Source organism: Trichechus manatus, unplaced genomic scaffold (assembly GCF_000243295.1).
Source record: "Trichechus manatus latirostris isolate Lorelei unplaced genomic scaffold, TriManLat1.0 scaffold00133, whole genome shotgun sequence".
In the NCBI taxonomy this organism is placed as follows: Eukaryota; Metazoa; Chordata; class Mammalia; order Sirenia; family Trichechidae; genus Trichechus; species Trichechus manatus.
This window is the reverse complement of record NW_004444069.1, coordinates 6,066,505-6,092,019: the sequence shown is the minus strand read 5'-3', so window position 1 is coordinate 6,092,019 and position 25,515 is coordinate 6,066,505. Positions and strand designations below refer to the sequence as shown.

Genomic DNA, 25,515 nt, shown 5'->3' with positions numbered 1-25,515 from the left:
TGCTGCTGGTCGGGCTGCTGTGCGGCGGCGGGGTCTGGGCCTCGCGAGGTAAGTCCTCAGGTCGGGTCGGGCGCAGGGTCCCGGGTCGGGGCGCGGGGGTCCTGGTCGGGGCGCAGGAGGCCGCGGGCGCGCGCTGCACCGCGTTGGGAAAGCCGGGTTCTGTCCCGGGCGGGGCACCAGGGCTTGAGCCGCCCCTTTTGCGATCCTAGGAGGTAGGCGCGTGGATTTGTGGGGGCGTGCAGATGGGCCGAGGGGTCGGTACCCGGTCCCCCGCAGCGCACGCAGTCGAGGATGCACCCTGGGGTGCGATGCTCTGTACGTGCGTTGTGTGCTCAGAGGTGCAGCAAGCGGGGTGGGGGGTGCACGCACGATTTTTGTGTGTGCTTACATAAGAACCCACTCCTCCGCATCCCTTTCCCAAGACCCCGAGTCCCCACTGCTGCGCGGCGGACACTGCATCTTCTCCCCTGGCCGCCTCCCCCCAGGGACCTTTAAACGTCTGTTTTCAAACGAGCAGTGGCGGAAACTTCTTGCTCTCCTTTCCTCCTCTTGCACCCTAAGGTCAAATTGTGTATGTTGGAAATCTTCGTCTCCTCCGCCCTCGACGTCTTGGTGCAGTTTTTCTGACGGTAATTAGATCGTGCTGGAGCTTAGCTGGCCTCGGCAGAAACAAGGAACGAACCCCCGCAGTGGTTCTTTAGGGTTGTAGGATCGGCATTATTTTATAGTTACATGGCAAAAAAGATTCCTTGATGAACTGATTATTTATTTTACCTTCAACGACTTGACCTTTTAAACATTACATGCTTTCTGATATTGATTGATCTTGCCAACGAAAAGCTTACGCATTGCAGATACAGGCTTCTGAATGGATCTTGGAATCGTAAACATTTTCCTTGGCCTTGGAGCAGAGTAATCTAGGTGTAGTCTATAGAGTATTTGAATCTAGTCTTGTGATTTTTTTTTTTTTTAATAAAAAAGTGTGTGTGTATGGGGGGGGAGGTTGACAGAAGTCTCGATGAGCCTGTCAGCCTTTCAGTTTAGCAATTTAAAATTCTCTTTTCTCCTCTTTGGCATAACATTATTGAGCCAAGTATGGTGTTCGCAAATTAAAGGGCAGAAGAGGCAAAATACACCTTTTGTTCCATGTTCCTTTCTTAACATCCAGGATGATAAGCTTTGAAACTTCATTCATACCCTTTCTAAAATTCTGTCGACTGTGTCAAATTCAGATCTGATTCACTGAGTATCTAATTGTGCTCAGTTTACAATTTGTTTTTTAAAAGTTACATCAAGCTAAGTTAGAAATGTTCGCTAAGATGTGAGATGGAGGTCTGAAAGTCTAGTATAGTATAGCCAAGGAAAAAAAGCCTGTAGTATGTGTCAAAGTTTTGCTTGTCTTGGGGAAAACCCACATGTTTTTAAATATGTGCTTGGATTAGGTATTTTGGCAACAGTTCAAGTATATTTAGTCAGTGATAACATTTCTTGTTAAAATTCATGTTTTCTTAAGTTTGTCCATTCACTCATATTTACTATGCATTATTGAATTACTTTGTACACTTAAATGGCATGAATTTCAACTATTAAATACTTTAATTATGGTGGACTAAGAAATCTTATGGGAAAGATGCCTTTGAGTCTTGAGTCCTTTGTAATTTGCTAACTTTCTCTAAGCTTTTCTTGGTGCAGTTATAGTACCTCAGGATTCTTAGACTTCAAAATAAAAACACATTTTAAACATCAGTTATTCTGTTGCATTTGTGTTTTCAGCTTGCAAGTTAGAATATGTCTCATTAATATTACATGAAATGGTAATAAAGTGATTATATTTTGAAATGTTACAAATGAATTTTTTATTTAAATATGCCATTTGTGGAGATACCTTCTATGGGCTCATTTTAAGTGATGATTGTTTCAACTAATATCTGAATTTTTTATTGTTGCAAGGAAGTATGCCATTATGAACTGCTCTTCATACTCTTGCTATCTCTCATAATTGTTACTGGGGTAAAAATCACATACAAACTGCCGGAGAATGATAGCGTTTGTGACATAAATTGCAGTTTGGCTCTTAAGTAGTTGTTTTGTGGAGAACCCCAAATTTCGCTTTAGTAGTTCTAATAGTAGTACAGAAACCAGAAAACCCACTGCCATCGAGTCGATTCCAACTCATAGCGACCCTATAGGACAGAGTAGAACTGCCCCATAGGGTTTCTAAGCCTGTAAATCTTTATGGAAGCAGACTGCCACATCTTTCTTCTGAGAAGTGGTTGGTGGGTTTGAACAACTGACCGTTTGGTTAGCAGCTGTGTGCTTTAACTGCTGCGTCACCAGGGCGCTAATAGTAGTAATAGTTCTCAAAAAAAAAAAAAAAAAAGTCAAGTAAAGCAAACTATTTGGAGAAATACATGTGTTCATCCCTGATGGCCTTGTCTGCAGGCTGCCTGCTTTTTCTTCATTGAGTCAACGACCAGGAAATAGAAAATTCAAGTACAGGAAATAGGAATCTGCCCTTCCCTGCTCCACTTTTTCTTTTTCCATTCTAACATGTTTTGTTATCTATGTTTTGTTTGTCTCCCCTCACTAGAACATAGCCCCAAAGTGGAAGGGTTTTTTGGTCTCTTTTGTTCATAGGTATGTTCTGTCAGCCCAGCTGTCTTAGTCATCTAGTGCTGCTGTAACAGAAATACCACAAGTGGGTGGCTTTAACAAACAGAAATCTATTTTCTCACAGTTTAGGAGGCTGGAAGTCTGAATTCAGGGCACCGGGTCTAGGGGAAGACTTTTCTCTCTCTTTCTCCGTCCACTCTGGGAGAAGGTCCTTGTCTCTTTTCAGCTTCTCTTCCTAGCTTCCTTGTCGATCATGTGGTGTGTATCTTCCCCTCATGCTTGCTTGCTTAATCTGCTTTTTTGTCTCAAAAGAGATTGATTTAAAAGACACTCTACACTAATATTGCTGTATTAGCATAACAAAACTAGGAATCAGGATTTACAACACCTATTTTGGGGGAATACAGTTCAGTCCGTAATACCAGCCATGCCAGGCACACAATATATATGCTGGGTGATTGAATGAATGTATAGCTATAACTGTGTTTCAGTTTAGGCAACATAGTATTTTTACATCCTAAAATTCACCTGACAGAGAAATGTTAGGTACTAAAAAAACCATGACAGGCATAGAGTATTAACAAACTTCAACTCTGCAGTATGGATTTGGGACCTCATTAGTGGATAATTCCCAAAGGATCCATTCTGTTGATTGCAATGTTGGGGATTTTAGATCATAAATGTCTGTTACCTTTAAAGACTATATAGCTCTGTGGATACCATTCTGGGTTCATTTAAAACAAATCTTGTAATTCCTAGTTTTCTTGGAAAATGGTTCCTTAATTTGTTACCTTGTTTTCCAGAGGCAACTTTGAGGAAAAAGTCATTTGAATGTAGACTTCAATATTACACTTAATCTAACATTTTTATTGCTGAATATAAATATTTTACATAAGCACTATCAATCCTTACAAGCAATAAAATATTACTAATTCTGAATATATTGCAGTTCAAGAACTGTAAAAATTGAGGAACTGAAACTTTCAGTTAACTGTAAATCATCTTTTGATTGCATGCTTCTTTTAGGAGAAAAAAACCTAAAACCAGTTTCATAGGGATTCTTTTTCGAAATGAAGATTTAGTATCGCATGTCATACATTATCTGTGTTAGTACTACTTTATTTTTGAGCCCCCCTCAACAGCCCCAACTAATATTTCAGTTTCAGATAAGAGGAATATGAGCAATAAATGAAATTTATATAAAATACGATGAAATATTTTTTGCACTGAAGTTAGAAATGCTATAATTTCATGATACTAGTCTCAGCATTTGGTTAAGTTTGTTAAACCAATTCTTAATGTTTAAAATGAGGATCCCAAGGTATGTTAAGATCTTAAAACATAAAAAAAAGATTGAATTATTTTTATTATTGATTTTTAAGAAAGAAAAACGTAATTTTTTTGTGTAGAGTTCATTTATAAGCGTTGAAGCAAAACAAACCCATTGCTGTCAAGTTCATTTCCGACTCATGGTGACCCCATATGTTACACAGTAAAACTGTACTTCATAGAGTTTTCTTGGTTGTAATCTTTATGGAAGCAGAGCTGCAGGATGGGTTTGAACCACCAACCTTTAGGTTAGTAGGCAAGCACACAAACCTTTTGAGCCACCAGGGCTGTCTGAAACAAAATAGAGCTGATTGTTTTGAAAATCACTGGTTGATTTGGTTGGAGCAGAGTTGTTTGAAGAAATGTGCCTTGATAAATTTAAAATGTTGATTTGCTGTAAAATAGATTTTAGTAGAACTTCAAGAGTATGTATTCAAGATGGGGGAAATGATTTATGCAATGCATGTATTTGCAGTGTTTCACAAATTCAAAAGTGCCATTTTGATACCAGAAGAGGCTATGCATAGGCCAGAGAGAGGAACCCTCAACTAACAGTTTTTCCTCACTGTGTGTCAAGTAAAACTTTTCACAAGATCTGTTTCTGAGGCCTTTTTATTTTTAAAGATTCTTGGCAAAGTAACTGAATTTAGAACATTTAAAAAACCTGTAAACATATCTGGAAGTTAACTTCCTTACATTCCAGAACCCCAATAAGAAGTTATGTGTTAGCATGGTAAGTAAGACTCGTGTTTTTCTTTTTTACCTTTTTGGTCAGATTTGAATATTACCTTTCAGTTATCTGCTTTGGACTAGCCTGCTTCTCTTGTGACAAGACCTTCTATTGAGTTTGCCACTTTTTAAGTCTACCTTGAACTCATTGTTTAGGACAAAGGAAGACTCCTCCCACATCCACTCTTTTTTTTTTTTTTTTAAATTTTATTGCAATATAATTCACATATCACAAAATTCACCCTTTTGAAGTATACAATTCAGTGGTTTTTAGTATATTCACAAGGTTGTGTAACCATCACCACAATCTAATTCTGAAACATTTTTATTACCCCAAAAAGAAACCACATACCCATTAGCAGTCACTCCCATTTCCTCCTCCCCCAACCCTAGGCAACTAGTCATCTGCTTTCTGCCTCTATGGATTTGCCAGTTCTGTACATTTCATGTAAGTGGAGTCATAGACTTTGTGGTCTTTAGTGACTGACTTCTTTCACCTAGCATACTGTTTTCAGGGTTCATCCATGTTGTAGCGTTTATCAGTACTTCATTCCGTTTTGTGGCTGAATAATATTCCTTTGTATGGATATACCCCATGTTAGGGGTTGAATTGTGTCCACCAAAAGTATGTGTTTTAAATCCTAACCTCTATGCCTGTGATTATAATCCCATTTGGGAATGGGTTGTCTCTGTTAGGTTAATAAGATAGGATTAGCGTAGGGTTTGTCTTGAGTCAGTCTCTTTCGAGATGTTGCTGTTGTTGTTAGATGCTGTGGAGTCTATTCTGACTCCTAGCGACCTCATGTACATCAGAATGAAGCCCTGCCCATCCGGTCCTGCGCCATCCTCACAATCTTGCTATGTTTGAACCCATTGTTGTAGCCACTATGTTGATCCATCTCATTGAGGGTCTTCCTCTTTTTTGCTGACTCTCTACTTGACCAAGGATGATGTCCTTCTCAAGGGACTGGTCCTTCCTGATAACATGTCCAAAGTACTTTTTTTTTTTTTTCTAAAGAAATTGTGCTTTAAGTGAAAGTTTACAGCTCAAGTTAGTTTCTCATACAAAAATTTATACACACATTGTTATGTGACCCTAGTTGCTCTCCCTATAATGCGACAGCACACTCCTCCTTTCCAGCCTGGATTTCCTGGGCCCATTCAACCAGCTCTTGTCCCTTTCTGCCTTCTCATCCAAAGTACATGTTTTGAGATACAAAAGAAATTAAACAAGCAAGTGGACAAGCAGAGATGAGGGAACAGAGATGCCAAGCCACATGAAGATCGGCCAGAAGCTAAAGAGACAAGGACCTTCCTGCAGAGCCAACAGAGAGAGAAAGCCTTCCGCTATAGCCGGCACCCTGAATTCAGACTTCTAGCTCCTTAACTCTGAGAAAATAATAAATTTTTGTTTGTTAAAGCCACCCATACGTGGTATTTGTGTTACGGCAGCCCTAACTAAGACACCCCATTTTGTTTATTCATTCACTAGTTGATGGTCATTTGGGCTGCTTCCACTTTTTGACTTATGAATAATGCTGCTATGAACATTTGTGTACAAGTTTTTGTGTGGGCATATGTCTTCAATTCCCTTGTGTTTCTGTACCTAGGAGTGGATTTGCTGGGTCATGTGGTAACTCTGTTTAACCTTTTGTGGAACTGCCAGATTGTTTTCCAAAGTGGCTGCACCGTTCTACATCTACTCTTGACCTCCATAATCACTCACAGGAGCATCTTTCTAATCAGATACAGGAGTCCCTGGGTGATGCAAATGATTAAGCGCTCAGTTACTAGCCAAAAGGTTGGTGGTTCGAACCCACTCAGAGGCATCTCATAAGACAGACCTGGCAATCTGCTTCTGAAAGGTCACAGCCTTGAAAACCCTATGGAACAGTTCTACTCTACACTTGGAGTCATCATGAGTCAGAATCAACTTGACGGCAGCTAACAACAACGTATTTCACAGTTGTCCAGCAGTTTTCTTATTAAGAGTTTTAAGTTGCTGATTTTTTCTTATTCTAGAGGCAGTTGACATTTGATCCAGTTCCTTCCTTCGCATTATCTCCTATATCGTTTCTGTCCAGGACCTCAGACTTTGAGTTGAAAAGGAACTTGGAAAGGTCTGCTTTCTACTCAAGTAGCCTTCCCTGTAAAACAGTCGTTTCTTTACACCGTCCTTGACAAGTAATCACTCCACCTCTGTTTGAACTTTTCTGGTGCTGGGGCACTTGCTAGCTCACAAAGCAACCCTTTTCTTAAAAACATTGTTTAAGTTGAGACTTGAAGCTGCTTTTCCTTAGGTTAGGACTGAACTTTATCTGTCCTTCTAATCTTTGGGGGCATCTAGCCCTGCAGCTCAGTTTTTACCACCACTAAGATAGGATGGAGGTCCCGGGGTGGCACAGATGGTTTGCACTCGACTACTAACCTAAAGATTGGTAATTCAAACCCGTTCAGTGGTGTTGCGGAAGAAAGGCCTGGCAGTCTGCTTCCATAAAGATTAAAAAATCCATTGCTGTTGAGTTGATTCCAACTCATAGCAGTCCTGTAGGATAGAGTAGAACTGTCTCATAGAGTTCCAAGGCTGTAAAATTTTATGGAAGCAGACCGTCATGTCTTTCTCCCACGGAGCAGCTGGTGGGTTCACACCGCTGACCTTTTGGGGAGCAGCCGAGCACTTAACCACTGCGCCACCAGGGCTCCTTTCCATAAAGATTACAGCCAAGAAAACCTAATGGAGTGCAGGTCTACTCTGTAACACATGGGGTTTGCCATGAATCAGAATTGACTGGATGGTAGTGGATTGGGTTTTAAGATAGGCTGAGAACATTTGTGTTTGGGATCTGAGGGATGAGCTGTTAACGTGACCCCCTGGTCACGTGCAGAGTAAACATCTAGGCTTAACTTTATAAAAGGAACTGGAAAAAAACACCAGGATCCTTAACTAGAAGATTGCGTTTCTTCTTTCATTAAATTTTTGTTATGCTAATTGGCTAAAAACATGCTCTGCTAAATTACTTTGTCTAGCCCTTTGATTTTATTTGTTAATTAACTTGGTTATTTAATCTTCAGTCATACTATAAAACCTTAGAAATAAAGCTTTAGATTCAAAGTGAATTTTAAAACTCAGTACAAATGAATGTCATACTTGTTTAATACTGAGTGTAATGAAGACATATTTGTTCTGAGCTCTTCCTAATATTTAGAAAATTTTTCTTATATAACACATAGTACTTTCATTTTAAGGACCACTTAGAAAAAATTGCATGTTGTGAACTTAAGTTGAAGAAATGTAAAACTTTAGAATGAGTTGTGTAAGGTTGCCTATTAAGTGGCTTTTAAAAAATATAATTTATTCCGTCTGAAATGCAGAATCCAGTCCCATTTAATTTTGCATATTTCAAATGATGAACATTGACGGGACTGACTGCGTAGTTCACAGGGCCAAGTACAAAATGGAAACACAAGGCTTCTTGTTCAAAATGTATTAAAAATTTCAGGATGGCAACAGCATTAAACCAAGCTGGTTCTGAATATTGTTACATTTCTATGGCAGAGGATTAACAGAATGTGGGCCGAGCCCTGAGTTTAGCTAGACCCCTCTGCCCTTGGGTTCTCCTCTTAGATGAACCAGCTGACACCCAGCCATCAGAGGTACCACTCGTTGATATCCCCTCCCCTACTGGAGATCCCACTTTTTATCCTTCTCTAGCCTCAGGGTAGAGTCTGTGCTCACACGTTTTACTGTCCCCAGCACCTAGCAAATACCAACCAAAACCAAACCTGTTGCCGACACATAGTGACCCTGTAGGACAGAGTAGAACTGCCCCATACGGTTTCCAAGGAGTGCCTGGTGGATTCGAACTGCCGACCTTTTGCCTTAGCTCTTAACCGCTATGCCATTAGCAAATAGGGTGGTGGAAATGGTTAAGTGCTGGATTGTTAGTTTAAAGGTTGACAGTTCGAACTCACCCAGAGGTGCCTCGGAAGACAGGACTGGTGATCTGCTTCTGAAAGCTCACAGCCTTTGGAGCATTTCTACTCTCCATAGGGTTAGTGGACTGGACAGCAGCTAACAACATGCTAAATTCACAATGACATTTGTTAAATGAATAGAGGACAGTGAAAGCCAGCTGAGGCTAATTGAGGAAGAGGGTCGCTTATGATTTGGAGGATTAAAGCCGTTGCGTGAAGCAGATTGTGTTTACTTTTAAAACACCTTGACTAATTCGTGCCAGTTTCCCATTGCTTAAGGAATTAGTAGCAAAGATAACAAATAATTAAAATTCTTGGGTAATTCCTAATCCTTTTTTTTTTTTGCCATGCATTTCAAACCTTATCAGAATAGTTGGTAAGTAGCAAAATGCACTGACTTGAATTTGACTTTCTGTTTAGGCTTCACTCACTTGGGGCTAAAATCAGTGAAGGAACAGTAGGATGACTGAAAGGTGGGCAGCCATTATTCTCAGTAAATACGTGAGCACCTCCGTTCCTGGTGCTGTGCTAATGGTAGGGTACCTTGATAATCCTGACTGCTCTGTAAAGCACTGAGCTGGCCACCTTTCTGATCTTGCTTTTGAATTGTTTGTAAATACTCATTAACATCTGTTCATGATCCCTGTATCAAGCATTTTTATCTGGCAGGGGTTTAAAAAAATCCATGCCCAAGTGTACGATAGCCTGTTCTTTTTTTTTTCTTCGTTTAATAATATTTTATTGTGTTTTTGGTAAAAGTTTACACAGTAAATTAGGTTCCCATTTGACAGTGTCTAGACAAGTTGTTCAGTGACATTAGTTACATTTTTCACAATATGTCAACATTCTTATTGAGTTCTTGTTCTGTTTCCAGTACTCTAGTTTCCCTGCACCCCCCACCCCCACACTGTGTTCTCATCTTTGCTTTAGACTAATTGTTGATCGACAACCTTTTCTTGCTTAACTAAGAGAAGCAACTAATAAGCATCTTCTAAACATTATCCAAGGAGCCCTGGTGGCACAGATGGTTAAGTGCTTGGCTGCTAACAGAAAGATTGGTGGTTCAAACCCACCCAGTGGCTCCTTGGGAGAAAGACCTGGTGATCTGCTTCTGTGAAGATTACAGCCAAGAAAACCCTACGGGGCAGTTCTACTCTGTCACATGGGGTCACTATGAGTCGGAATCAGCTCGACGGCACCTAACAACAACAGTTTTCCAAAACTTAGAACAGAAAATAAGTATTGGTATACTTTTTAATCTGAAATCTGACATTGTTAAGCCTCTTCTAAAGTGCATTTTATTTTACTTGGATCCACAGTCACAATGCCAATGGAAGCAGCAGTCAGGAAATTCAAACAATGTATTGCATTGGGCATATCTGTTGCAAAACCAAAAATAAAAAACCAAACCCATTGCCATCGACATAGCGACCTTATAGGACAAAGTAGGAACTGCTCCATACGGCTTCCAAGGAGTGTCTAGTGAATTCGAACTGCCGACCTTCTAGTTCAGCTGCGCGCTTAACTTCTGTGCCACCAGGCCTCTGCTTTAAAGTGTTGAAAAGCAAAGATTTCACTTTGAGGACTAAGGTACTCCTGACCCAAGCCATGATATTTTCAATTGCTTCACATACATGGAAAAGCTGGGCAATGAATATGGAAGACCGAAGAAGAATTGATGCATTTGAGTTATGGTGTTGGTAAGGAACATTGAATATATCAGGAGAATGAAGAAATCTCTTTTGGAAGAAATACTAGCAGAACGCTCCTTAGAAGCGAGGATGGTGAGACTTTGTCTCACTTACTTTGGGCACGTTATCAGGAGGGAACAGACTCTGGAGAAGGACATCAAGCATAGCAACGATTGTGAGGATGGCGCAGAACTGGACAGTGTTTCATTCTGTTGTACATATAAGTCAGAACCGACTTGGCTGTACCTAGTAACAGCAACAAACTGGAACATGTACCACTTGTATAGTTTCAGAACATAGCCTATTTTCCCCCTTAAATGGTGATTTCAACTAATAGAATTACAGTATTAATATTTGCTTTAATGAAATACTGTTTTAGATAGTTCATTAATGCCAATGATTAATATATATTTGCTCATTTAATTGAGAAAGCTTACTGACTGTTTTTTCCCCAGAATTATTCTTTCTGAGTATTCTTAGAAGGTTTGAGATTTTTACCTCCACTTAAAGTAACGCTTATGACAAATGGGTCTGAGCAGACTCTGTGTCTTTGTTCCATTTTTGTTGTTTCATATTAAGTATGTCTTAGAGGTCCCTGGGTGGCACAAATGGTTTACACTCACCTACTAACCGAAAGGTTGGCAATTTGAACCCACCTAGTGGTGCTGCAGAAGAAAGACCTGGCAGTTGGCTTCCATAAAGATTACAGCCAAGAAAACCCTATGGAGCAGTTTTACTGTGCACACGTAGGGTTGCCATGAGTTGGAATCAACTCAATGGCAGCAGGTTTGGTTTGTTGTTTTTTTAGACTGTTGTTAGGGTCATCAGAGTAAGAGAAGTGACCTGAGGAGAGAGTGGAGAGGGACGCAGGGAGTGTGTTGAATGAGAGATTCCAGGTAGATGGGGGCAGCAATTGAGACTTCAGGGAGATCAGTGGAAATGTGAGGACCAAGGACAGGCATTTGAGTTAGTGATGAAGAGGTTGTTAATGATTTTTGGGGTATGCTGTGCAGAGTAGCTTGGGGAGGAGCAGACTGTAGAGACTGAAGGAGTGGAATTATCTGGGGCTGGGTAATGGTACAGGAAAATAGCAGAACATCAAGTGGGCAGGAGAGTCCTGGGAATTGGTGAGGGCTGTTCAGAGCTTCTACTGGAGGGAGCCCAGGCTAGGTGGTGGGCGTGGGATGTGGCTATTGGCCACATACTGTGTTTTCTGAGGGAGGCTCTGGGAGGTGTCAGGGGGCCACAGTTACACTATGGGGCCAAGAGTCTAAGCCCTTGGGGAGAACTAAGTGTGGAGTTCTTTTTATCCCTCAGCTTGGGTTGCATGTGCCAGTTCTCCCCCTGCCTTATCTAGCTGTGTTTCATTATTGTTTACTGGGGTGGAGAGCTGTTTCTGGTTTCCAGATGATCCAAAAAGGCAACTTATATTGATTTATGAAGAGTTGAAGTTGGACTCAAATCAGATTTTCCTATAGAAACATTGTTCTAACCTATTTATGTTCCAAACTTAACCCACAGTAACCCATAGCAAGTAGAAATAGGGCAAATTTGCAGTAAAACCCACTCCCCTGTTGAAGAAGAACGTGGCATCAGGATTGGAGGAAGGCTCATTAACAACCTGCGGTGTGCAGATGGCACAGCCTTGCTTTGCTGAAAGCCAAAAGAACTTGAAGCATTTACTGATGAAGATCAAAGACTGTACCTTCAGTATGGATTACACTTAAACATAAAGAAAGTCCTCACAACTGAATCAATAAGCAACATCATGATAAATGGAGAAAAGACTGAAGTTGTCAAGGATTTCATTTTACTTGAATCCACAGTCAACGCCCATGGAAGCAGCAGTCAGGAAATGAAACGCCATATTGCATTGGGCAGATCTGCTGCAAGAAGCCTCTTTAAAGTGTTAAAAAGCAAAGATGTCACCTTGAGGACTAAGGTGCACCTGACCCAAGCATGGTATTTTCAATCACTTGATATGCATGTGAAAGCTGGACAATGAATAAAGAAGACCAAAAAAGAATTGGTCATTTGAATTATGGTGTTGGCGAAGAATACTGAATATACCACGGACTGTCAAAAGAATGAACAAAACTGTCCTGGAAGAAGTACAGCCAGAATGCTCCTTAGAAGTGAGGATGGCGAGACTTTGTCTCACTTACTTTGGACATGTTATCAGGAGGGACCAGTCTCTGGAGAAAGACATCATGGTTAATAAAGTAGAGGGTCAGTAAAAGAGAGGAAGACACTCATCGAGATGGATTGACATAGTGGCTACAACAGTGGGCTCAAACATAGCAACGCTTGTGAGGATGGCATGGGGCCAGACAGTGTTTCCTTCTGTTGTACATAGGGTCACTGTGAGTTGGAACCAACTCGATGGCATCTGACAACAACAACAAACAATGTGATAAGTTGATCTCTAAGGCAGTGTTTCCCTAAATGTGCTCAATGGGTTAATAGGTGTGGCTTGGAAAAAGGGATCTGTCGGTCACCTGTGTTTGGGAAATGCTGTTAAACAGGTTTCATTACTGCAGGACTTCTCAAAGCCTTTAGTGTGCTAACGTGTTGAGAAATTGTTGAAAGAGGATATGAGCAACGTTTACCCAACTCACTCAACCAGGGAATCTTTTTTCCTGGAACGTCTTGTGGCACCAGTGTTCCAGAGAACACCCTTAGGGAATGCTGCTCCAAGTCCCCACCCTCTTACTGGAAAAAAAAAAAAAAAAGAAAATGTGGCTAATGCAAAAAAAAAAAAAGAGTTAAAATGACCTAAAATACTGCCTCTCGGAAATCACGGTCTTAATACTTTTGTGTATATCTGTATAGATGTTTTCCCTTGTAAAAATTTATCTACATAGTCGAAGTTTTAAAAAACTCAAAAAACAAAATGAGATCATCCTGTATAGGGTGTCCTGTAACTTTTATGTAATGCTGTTCATTTAACAAACATTTGTACCAGGTGTGGTGTGTAGTAACCCATTAGGAATCTGTTGTTGCCGTGTGCCGTCGAGTTGATTTTGATGCACAGTGACCCTATAGGACAGAGTAGAACTGCCTTGTAGGATTTTCAAGGATGTAAGCTTTAAAGGAGCAGATTGCCAAGTCTTTTCTCCCGTGAAGCTGCTGGTGGGTTTACACCCCAACCTTTTGGTTAGCAGCCAAGTGCTTAACTGTTGCGCCACCAGGGCTCCCTGCAGGGATCTACTTTAATCTATGTCCTTTAGGGCATCAGTCAGTTCCCAGACTGGTTGTAGGACTCCTGTGCTCTCAAGAATTATTGAGGACCGCAAAAGAGTTTGTGTTTATGTGGGTCATATCTATCGATATTTACTCTATTAGAAGTTAAGACTGAGAACCTATTAAAATATTTAATTATTAATTTATTTAAAATAGCAATAATAAACACACTGCATGCTAACTTAATAACATGTTTTATGAAAAAATAAGTGTATTTTTCCAAACAAAAAACAATTTAGTAAGCAGAACAGCATTGTTTTACATCTTTGCAAATCTCTTTAATGGATTTGCAAAGATGTAAAACATATAACAACATCCTGAATGCTGGATTCTGCATTCAGGATGTTGCTTTATGTCATTTGGTTGACGATGTGAAGAAAATTCAGCCTCATACAGATGTATAGTTGGAAAAGGAAGTGCTTCCTGGATCCCCTGAAAGGGTCTTGGGGACTCCCAGGGGTGCTCAGACAACACTTTGATTACTGCTGCCCTGGGGCAATAGTTGATGTTAGAATACAGTTGGGGGACATGTCGTGAGTGATTTGTTTCTAAATAATAGTTGAAGTAGCAAAGCAAAGCTCGCAAATGATTTACTTAAAAATGAAGCGGATATTAGAGTGAATCCGACTTATTCCCACAATTGTCTCTCTCTCATCTGCACTGTAGCTTGCTTTCTGGAATGGAGGAGAGAGGGAGGGATACAGCTCTCAAGTCTGGGATTACCTGTGACATCCAGCAAACACCCCTGTCCCCCAGTGAGAGGCCCTTATAGGTGGGCAGTTACTATTTGCCCATGGTGTGGAATCAGTATTTCTGTGTGCTTGAGGGTTGTTGCTTTGACCTTCTTTATTCTACTGTTGGACGCGTTTTAAATAAGGGGAAGGCAAGGATGGGTGAAAAAAATATAAGTAAACAGTAAAATGAGATTTATTTGGGCTTATTCTTTGGTATACAGTTTTTCACCTTCTTAATATTCTTAGAATGAGATCTGGGGAAAAAAAATCAAGGCTAATGTTTTTAAAAAGTTTCAATACTTAACCAGGTGACCTTTTTGAGATCTGTAAGTGGCTGATTTTGTTGTAAAATGGTTCTAGAACTACCATGATAGAAGGAATCTAAGCTGCTGTTGACTTCATTTTCCTGAAAAATCTTTTGGGTTTCTGTCAGAATCTGGCTTTACCCCTGGAATATGTTTTGCATGAGCATGCACCTGTCCTTGTTTGTCTTGGTAGAGAAAGGTTGAGAATTGCTGTTCTAGGGCATTTTGTTTGTTTGGGCATTACCCTTGATTACCAATAGTTCAGTTCTTCACTATATTCCATAAATCCAGAGTCCCCTTGAGAGGGCACTTAATCCCTTCTTCTCTTTTATGATAGAGTCCTTTATTTTTAGAATCTGGAACCTCATCTTCCCACTTAAATAATCTCTGATTACTTGTACATTATTGTATTAGGATGTTAACTACTCTTTTAGCCCCCAAATTTAAAAAGTCTGATAATCTATTGGAAATCTAAGCTTCTTAATTACATATATAGAATTCTACAAATGGCAGAGGCTTGAGAAATCATTTAGCTTATTTAGTCCATTTTAGAGAAGAGGAAACAGTGAAGTTGTTACTGTCTCTGCTGTTTTCGTAGCTTAGAAAATGAAAGGTGGGAATAAGTCCAAGAGAATGTCTTTAACTTAGTTTTTTTTCTGATAAAGATTATTTAGAAAACATAAATTTGAATGACTTGTTGCCTACCTTTCATGCGCAGTTGAGTCAGGAAAGTAGATTATAAATGTGAAATTGGGGTTGAGTTTTAAAAAATTCTGAAGAAAGTATATTTTATTAACAAAGTTTACATTATTTTTAGTTTTGTAGCACTTTTTTTATCTGAACATCTCAGAGAAATGTACACAGTATGCTCAAATCATAGTTTCAGAGTTGATAAGAGCCTTAGAAATTATCTAGTACGGTGTTTGACGTCTGAACCCTGTCTCTCGACAGTAGTTAGGCAGTCTGTTTGAACTCATCTGATCAGGTAGCTCCTTTCATTCTGGAAGGAGGCCTTCATTTTCAGAAAGTTCTTGGTCCTAGTTCTACCTCCGGGTCCTCACAGAATAAGTTTTGGCCCTTTGGGAGTATAGTGGACTACTTAAAGGGACTCCGGAGCTAAACAGTTTGGGTTCAAATCCCAGCTCTGCCACTCACTAGCTGTGTGCTCTGGGCAGGTTACTTAATATCCCTGTGCCTCAGTTTCTTCAGCTGTGAAGTCAGATGATAATAGTATCTACTTCATAGGGTTGTTACGAGGATTAAACAAATTTTGTAAAGTGTTTAGGACACTTTATAGTAAGCATTATGTGTCTGCTGTTTTATTAACTCAATTTCCTATAACTTTTTAAAAGGATTTAGTTAACTTGTCATCCCTTCTCCTGCCTAAACCAGCGTTTTATATTTCAAAGCTAAGCATCCTCTGTTCCTTCCATGTTCTTCATGTGGCTTTATTTCCAAAATCTCCGCCAGCCAGCCTCGTTTCTTTCTTATTGGGTTCCTCCAAGGTGTACCTTTTGCCTTTCAGATAGGGCAGGAGCTTTGGTAGAGAGTTCTCCACACAAACGTGGAGTTAGAGTGGTGTGGGGCAAGTGCTCCTTTGTCTTAGCGCCTCAGCAGCCTAGTCATACCAACCGTATTTAACCCAACCCCCCAAGTCTTTCTGCCCCCCTCCGCATATTGATGCTGAACCATGCTTCTCATCTCTAAACTTGCTGTTTTCATCCTTGGTGAAAGTCTTCTCATTTATCTTCATTGCACTCTGTCTTGCTGCATGTGGCCTTCCATTCCATTCTGTCAAGTAATTTTTTGTTGTTGTTGTTGTTTATTGTTGTAGTTTAAATGAAGTTTACATTCAAGTTAGTCTCCCATACAAAAATTTATACATACAATGTTATGTGACCCTAACTGCTCTCCCCATACTGTGACAGCACACTCCTCCTTTCCACCCGATTCCCCATGTCCATTCAACCACCTCCTAACTCTTCTGCCTTCTCATCTCACCTCCGGACAGAAGCTGCCCGTTTAGTCTCTTGTATCTACTTGAGCTAAGAGACACACTCCTCACGAGTATCACTTTATGTCCCACAGTCCAGTCCAATCCCTGTCTGAAGAGTTGGCCTCGGAAATTGTTTCTGTCAAGTAATTTTGAATTCTGACTCCATATTCCATCAAATGTGCTGTTCATTCTAGCTTCACATAACTCTCAAATTTGATATGAGTGTAGAAGGGAGCCAACCAAGTATGGAGCCCTTTGAGTGGTTACCAGAGACTTTGTTGCGTTTCCACAGCTTCATTTCTCAGTGACCTTTTGGGGTGGTCATTACACCTATTGTCAATCCACCCATCTTTATTTTTATCCAGTTCATGTTTTGCCATGTTGGTCTCAGCCCTAAGAAAATCCGGAGAGGCCTTGCCAAAATGCCTTGCCAGTTCAGTACATCATTTCTTGAGTTTCAGGTGAGTACAGTTTTTAACGTGGTGCTTGGCACTTAATCATAGCTGATGTTTTTCTTCCAGTTTTTCCTTGTCTTTCCTGATAACCTCTTAAAAGAAAATGTTTAGATAACCTGTTCTGATGAATAATGTCACCTGCTCTTTGGGATTGCTTTTCCTTCTCTAAAGGCACCAAAAACCAATGTAGAATTTGTCCATGGTTAGGGTCAAGCTCCCTGATGCAGTTTACAGTATTGATCTTCTTTTCATTTTAAAAATCCCAGTATTTATATGCCTTGCAGATTCCTTAAAAATCATCCATAGTGTAGATTAGCATTACTGTCTATAAGTTTTCTCAGTGCCCTGGGATTAAAACACCCAAAATAACTTAGGGAAATTATGTCCTTTTCTTTTTTTTTTTCATGTACTCACCGATCTTGGGCTTTAGTTCTCTCATCATTATATTGATTCTACTCTTTCTGATAAAAAATACATCTGCTTCTTGAGAGACTTAGTGACAAAATAAGATTGAGCTATTTCACTTTCTGCGTTTAAGAACTTTGCATTGATAGTGAATGTCAGCAGGTCTTGAATAGTGTGTGACCTTTTTAGAAACTATATGTGATAAAGTTTTCCGTTGTATATGAAGGTCAGGAGACTAAACACACACACACACACACACACACACACACACACACACACACACACACACACACACACACACAGACACACACACACACACACACACCCACACACACACACACCCCTTGGAAATTACCATTGGGCTATTATGTTACCATTCAGGACGGTGCTCTGTCCTATTTTAATTCATGAGAAATGTGATAATGATAAAGAGGAAATAAAAGGGCAAACCTGGCCTGAATTTTCTGATAACATTGCAAAATAGGAAGTTTAAGGCAATCGTGGCTCGGAGTTTGTTGCATAACTAGAATACTGATTGTCTTGCATTGTCAGAATTAATTGATAAATGAATGTGTACAAACCAGTTGATTTGAAGTGTTCTAATAGTGGTTTGTCATGTGGAGGACTAAGGTGCACCTGACCCAAGCCGTGGTATTTTCAGTTGCCTCATATTCATGCAAAAGCTGGACAATGAATAAGGAAGGCTGAAGAAGATTTGATGCCTTTGAATTATGGTGTTGGTGAAGAATATTGAATATATCATGGGCTGCCAGAAGAACAAACAAATCTGCCTTGGAAGAAGTACAGCAGAATGCTCCTTAGAAGCGAGGATGGCAAGACTTTGTCTCACGTACTTTAGACATGTTATCAGAAGGGACCAGTCTCTGGAGAAGGACGTTATGCTTGGTAAAGTAGAGTCAGCCAAAAAGAGGAAGACCCTCAACAAGATGGATTGACACAGTAGCTGCAGCCTCAACCAGTAATCCTCAGCCTGGAGGCACTCAGCTCTCATGCTCCATGGACTAGGAAGCCCACTGTACTGTCTCACACCAGTCTTATGGTTCTGCTGCCGCCGTTTCTCTGCTGCTGCTTCTCGCTGTCTCGCACGATCTCCTGTGTTACAGCTCTGTCTGTCTCCTGAGTCTAGGAGATTCTCATCGCAGGGAGCCCGGGTCCAAAGCATGCACTTTGCTCCCAGCTTTTCTACTTCTTGATGGTAGTGAGGTCCCCTCTCTACACTTCTGGGATTGGTTCCCTTTAAGCCTAGCAGGACGGCAAAACTGACCAACCCCCTCATTAGGGTTCCTTACACCTTACTTGCATGGTCCTACCAATGCAACAGTTCCATACACCTTATTTGCATTATTAGCAGGCTGTCCAATCCCCTTGGTGGGCCATAAGCACCTTATTTGCATAGTCCCACCCAATTATTGTGTGGAAGTCACAAAGACTATGGCTAGAAGGGCCATATTAAGTAATTCACTGAACTGAAAATTTCTTTGCAAAATGCAAATGTGGGTATCTTAAGTCATTATCATTCATTAGCACTCAACTCATGTTGGTTTCACAGATTATTAGCTGGCCTAAAGTCCTAGCAGGATGTGAAGAAATGGTAAGTTGGAGCAGGTAAGTTTTGTTTTTTTTTAAATTAGAAATTTTTTTTGGTGAAAATACGGCAAAACATACACCAGTTCAACAATTTCTACTGTACAATTCAGTGACATTGATTACATTCTTAAAGTTGTGGAACCATTCTTATAGTCCTTTTCCAAATTATTCCACTACCATTAACATAAACTCACTGTCTCCTAAATTTCGCATCTAACCTTTTGAGTTGGCTGTTGTCAGATGATCCTATATAGATAATTCTTTAAAAGAGCACAATGCTCAAGGCAGACATTCTTTACTAATTAAGCTAAACTATTGTTTTGTTTGAGGAACTCTGGTGGTGCAGTGGTTAAGCATTCAGCTGCTAACTAGAAGGTCAGTGGTTTGAACCTACTGGCACCTCCATGGAAGAAAAGACCTGGCGATCTGCTCTCGTAAAGATTACAGCCTAGGAAACTCTATGGGGCAATTCTGCGCTGTCCTGTGGAGTCGCTATGAGTTGAAATTGACTTGATGGCAATGAGTTTGGTTTTTGATTTAGTATTGTTTGGTTTAAAGATGACTTCAGGGGATAATTTCAGTTGAAGGTTTAAAGATTAGCTCAAGGCAATACTTTTGGAGGGGGAGTCACCCACCCTCAATGACTCCAGAAAGTCTGGATTCTGTGAGAATTTAAAATTCTTTTGCCCCCTTTTGGTCAAGATTCTTTCATAGAATCATCTTTGATCAAATTGTTCAGTAATGGTAGCTGGGCACCATCCAGTTCTTCTGGTCTCATGGCAAAGGAGGCAGTTGTTCATGGAGGCAGTTAGACAAACATTCCTGTTGCTCCTCTGATTCCTGTCTCTCCTCTGCTGCTTCAGGCAAATAGAGACCAATTGTTGCACCTTGGATGGCTGTGGAGCAGATAATTTTTGATTTGATGCTGATGAAGAGGCAAGAAAATCTGGAAGCTTATATTGATGGAGGATAGGGGACATACAGATGGGAAACCGTGATCCATGGGGGGAAGAACTAGGAACAGAAAGGCAGTGGGGTGACACTGAAGATAAACTTCATGATTTTGCATTACTGTGCCTGTAGGAAATTCTTTAAATTACACTTCAGAGAATTAATAGTCATATATGAGCTGATTTTATTTACAGAGGGCCCTGGTGCTAAAACAAAAGCAAGGGCCAGCGGCCGTAGCTGGTACCAGTTAGGGCTAAGTAGCTTGGAAGAGCAAAGTCAAAGACTGGTCCCTCCCAGAGTAGCTGTCATAAGTGGGAGAATGCACAGGGAGAGCAAAAACGGTCCAAGAGAGTAAAAGTGAAAATTGCCGAGTCAGGCTGATAACCCCGCACTCCCCTTACAAGAGAGCTGTCTAGTACATGAGGCCTCTGTTCACAAGCCTCTGACTCTGTTGTGGGAGTGCGTCAGAATCTCCGAGCCAATGTTCCAAACCAAACCTGCTGGAGCCCCACACCAGACTGCCTGTCTCACATTCCAGGGTAGGGCTAGGAGGTGGTTTGACAAAGATCTAGAGGATCCTGCCTTGCACTCTGGTTAGGGACCATTGCTGTGGTTGGTGAATTGAGGCATATTCTTTGCTGTCTTTGGATTCCATCTCCCCTATCAGGATACTAATTTTAATAAATGTTTTTTCCCCCAGTTTACCACCTCTACTTACCCCAGAGATAAACACCCAAGAAAGACACATTCTCCAACTCTATCGCTTCTCCCCTTTTCACTCTTCCTCACAAAACTGAATTCTGAAATAATTCTATTTAGTATTCACACATAAACAGCCACCTGAGGAAAATTCATAGGACCCCTGAACCTGATCCCAGCACCAGTCCACATTGGTCAGAGGAGACTCCCAAATTCCCATGGGTGGCTGACCTGCAATGGAGCTTTTCTTCCAAGCACCCATCTTCATACATCACCTCTAGAGGATTCTGGGATTCAGGCCAGGTGCCTTCTCTATTCCCAGGGACACTGTAGCCAAGGGCACAGCTCTGAGCTCCACCGCTGCTGTGGGGGAGGGTATCACTCACCAGGACCCGAGAGGAGTCCTGTGACCCCAGAGCCTTCCCAGCATACCTCGCCTGTCACCTTGGGACGTCTGAAGAGTAGTGCAAGAGCTTTCACAGTCGAGAAGTCTTGTGTGTTGCAACTGGACATGAGGATCCAGTACTGGAGCAGCTGTCACATCACATTTGTGACATTAAAGAGAAGCTCTCAGTTAATATGTGTGATAGTTATTTATGAACGTAGACTTTACTATTAGACTCATTAGTAAACAGTCTGGACTATCAGTTTTATGGGGCTAATCTTAACATTAAGGAGCCCTTGTGGCACAATGGTTAAGCACTTGGCTGCTTACTGAAAAGTTGGCAATTCAATACCCAAAGCAATTTACAAATAACAATGCAATCCTGATCCAAATACCAACAACATTCTTTAAAGAGCTGGAAAAACTAATCATTAACTTTATATGGAAAGGGAAGAGGCCTGGATAAGTAAAGCACTATTAAAGAAGAAGAATAAAGTAGGGAGGACTCGTACTTCCTGACCTCAGAACTTATTATACAGCTGCAATAGTCAGAACAGCCTGGTACCGGTACAGCGACAGATACATTGACCAGTGGAACAAAATTGAGAACCCAGATGTAAATCCATCCACCTATGGTCACCTGATCTTTCAAAGGGGCCCAAAGTCCATCCGTTGGGGAAAAGACAGTCTTTTTAACAAATGGTGCTGGCAAAACTGGATGTCCATCTGCAAAAAAATGAAACAGGACCCATACCTCACATCATACACAAAAACTAATTCAAAATAGATCAAAGACCTAAGTATAAAACCAAAAACTATAAAGATCATAGAATAAAAAACAGGATCAATGCTAGAAGCCATAATACACAGCATTAATAGGATACAAACCATAACTAACAATATACAAACTCCAGAAGATAAGCTAGATAACTGGGATCTTCTAAAAATTAAACACGCTCATCAAAGGACTTCACTAAAAGAGTAAAAAGAGAACCTACAGACTGGGAGAAAAATTTTGGCAATTGCAATTCCAACAAAGCTCTAATCTCTAAAATCTACGGGAAAATCCAACACCTCTACAACAAAAAGACAAATAATCCAATTAAAAAATGGGCAAAAGAAATGAATAGACACTTCAAAGAGACATTCAAGTGACTAACAGCACATTAGAGAAATGTAAATCAAAACCACAATGAGATACCATTTCACCCCAGCATTACTGGCACAAATCAGAAAATAACAAATGTTGGAAGGGCTACGGGGAGATTGGAACTCTTATGCACTGCTGGTGGGAATGCAAAATGGTACAACCTTTTTGGAAAATAATATGGCACTTCCTTAGAAAGCTAGAAATAGAAATACCATATAATCCAGCAGTCCCTCTCCTAGGAATATATCCTAGAGAGATAAGAGCCATCACACGAATAGACATATGCACATCCAAATTAATTGCCGCATTGTTCACAATAGCAAAAAGATGGAAACAACCTAGATGCCCATCGACAGATGAATGGATAAACTGTGGTACATACACACAATGGAGTATACGAAATGATAAAGAACAATAATGAATCTGCGAAGCATCTCACAGCGTGGATGAATCTGGAGGGCATTATGCTGAGTGAAATAAGTTACTCACAAAAGGACAGATATTGTATGAGACCACTACTGTAAAAACTCATGAAAAGGTTTACACACAAAAAGAAATGGTTACGAAGGAGAAGAGAGGTGGGGATGGAAGAACACTAAATAGACAATAGATAAGTGGTAACTTTGGATGAACAGTAAAACAGTACACAATAACTGGGGAAGCCAGCACAACATGTACCAGAAAAGGTCATGGAAGCTCCCTAGACACATCCAGACTTCCTGAGGGATGGAATTATTGGGCTGAGGGCTGTGGGGACCATGATCTTGGGGAACATCTAGCTCAATTGGCATAACATAGTTTATAGAGAATATGTTCTACATTCTACTTTGGTGAGTAGTGCCTGGGGTCTTAAAAGCCTGTGAGCGGCCACCTGAGATACTCTACTGGTCTTACCCCTTCGGAAGCAAGGGGGAGTGAAAAACGAAAGATACAAGGGAAAGGTTAGTCCAAAGGACTAACGGACCACAACTACCACGGCCTCCACCAGACTGAGTCCAGTATAACTAGATGGTGCCCGGCTACCACCACTGACTGCTCTGACAGGGATCACAATGGAGGGTCCCAGACAGAGCTGGAGAAAAATGTAGAACAAAATTCTAACTCACAAAAAAAGACCAGACTTACTGGCCTGACAGAGACTGGAGAAACCCCGGGAGTATGGCCCCTGGATACCCTTTTAGCTCAGTAATGAAGTCAGTCCTGAGGTTCACCCTTCAGCCAAAGCTTAGACAGGCCCATAGGACAAAACAAGACTAAAGGGGCACACCAGCCCAAGGGCAAGGACTAGAAGGCAGGATGGGACAGGAAAGCTGGTAATGGGGAATCCAAGGGAGAGGGTTGACAAGTTGTGGGCTTGTTAATGAATGTCATAAAACAGTATGTGTACTAACCATTTAATGAGAAGCTAGTTTGTTCTGTAAACCTTCATCTAAAGTACAATTAAAAAAAAAGTTCAGGGGGAAAAAAAAGTTGGCAGTTCAAACCCACCCAGCAGCTCAACGGGAGAAAGGCCTGGTGATCTGCTTCCATAAACTTTATAGCTTAGAAAATCCTATTGGGCAATTCTACTCTGTTACATGGAGTTGCTGTGAGTCGAAATCAATTCCATAGCACCTAGCAACAATAATCTTAACATTGAGTAACGAAGAATTTGATTAGGAAATTAATAGACTTCTGCACTTCTCATGCTAGTGAAATGTTTTATTTACTGACTAGAAAAGTTTGTGACTGATATTAAGATACTTTGGGAAATGTAAATATAATCTTTTATGAAAATCTGAATGTGGAAAAATGAGGTAATGGATCACAGAAAGTTAGCTCCTTTAAATATATACATTTAAAAAATTGTTGGAAACTTCTTGGAAATATACACATTTCCTGATAATAGTGAGTAAAGTATGTGTTAAATGTTCTTGCTGGCTTATTACACTGTTCCGTAGGGGCTTGTGTTAATCTCCTAGTGCTGTTGTAACAGAAATACCACAAGTTAGTGACGTTAAAAAGCAGAAATTTATTTTCTCACGGGTGAGGAGGCTAGAAGTCCGAATTCAGGGCACTGACTGTAGGGGAAGGGCCTCCCTCTCTCGACTCTGGGGGAAAGTCCTTGTCTCTTTCAGCTTCTGTAGCCCCTGCATTCCTTGGTGATCCTCACGTGGCATCTGTCCTCTCCCCAACTGTGCTTGCTTCTGTGGCTAATTGCTTTTTTATTACTCAGAAGTGATTAGGTTTAGGACACACCCTACGCTGATATGACCTCATAAACATAACAAAGAAAATGCTATTCCCAAACTGGTGTAGGGGTTTAGGATTCCAGTGTGTACTTTGTTGTTGTTAAGTGCCATCAAGTCGATTTAGAGTCATAGTGACCCTATGTGACAGAGTAGAATGGTCCGATAGGGTTTTCTAGGCTCTAATCTTTATGGGAGAAGATCGCCAGATCTTTCTCCTCCAGAGCCGCTAGGTGAGTTTTAACCACCAATTTTTTTGGTTAGCTGCTGAGTGTTCATCTGTTGCACCACCAGGACTGCTTACACATCCATCCTTACTCCTTACTCCATCCATTTTCGTTTTCATTTTTCTCGTAATAGTGGGGTGAGAATGTTAAGTTACATAACCTCTTGGATAATATAACAAAGATGCCCATCTGTAAAATTAATTAGGGAATCAATGTGCGAAGCAACCCTCATGGAGGTTTTTTGTTTATTCTCAATAAAAAGCATCTGTTTGTCTTTATCACTTGCACTTCTCAGCATTATTGAAAGCATACACTATCATTTTAGCTTCAAATTCTTTGTTACAACTTTTCTGTGTCACTAGTTTTAAAGCCTCTAAAAACCCAGCAGTGTTGCACCTCATTTGGATTTCTTCTCTGATGGAAACGTCTCCGTGAACCGTTAAGATATTACTGCTAAAGACCACTAAATACGAAGTAAAATTTTAGTACCACAAGCTTAAACGTAGTTTTACAGTTTGATTTCCAGTTACCTTCCAATTATCTTGATGAAGAGGCCACATTTCTGAGGGTCAGTTAATAGAGATTTCACTGTGTGTGTGTTTTGGAAGACTTTTTTTGTTGTGGTGGTAAATACATAGGTAGCAGAACACTTGGCATTTCTGCAGTCTTCACTTGTACATTCAGTGACGTTAATGTGTTCATCATGTTGTTCAGCCATCATCATTCACTGTGTATTTTAGCAGTGATTCTTACCTGCAGTGATTTCAGCGGGTGTCTGAAGCCCTTAAAATC

The 25,515-nt window shown here is 40.6% G+C and overlaps 1 protein-coding gene across 1 annotated transcript in view; it reads left to right on the top strand.

Annotated features, from left to right (window-relative positions):
- The first annotated feature begins 6 nt into the window (after positions 1–6).
- The window catches only part of CLSTN1 (calsyntenin 1), an 82,647-nt gene continuing 57,138 nt past the window's right edge, over positions 7–25,515 (top strand). The window contains exon 1 of the mRNA XM_023739397.1: positions 7–48. The gene's annotated coding sequence lies outside the window, so the exon portion shown is untranslated. The remainder of the gene's footprint in view (positions 49–25,515) is intronic.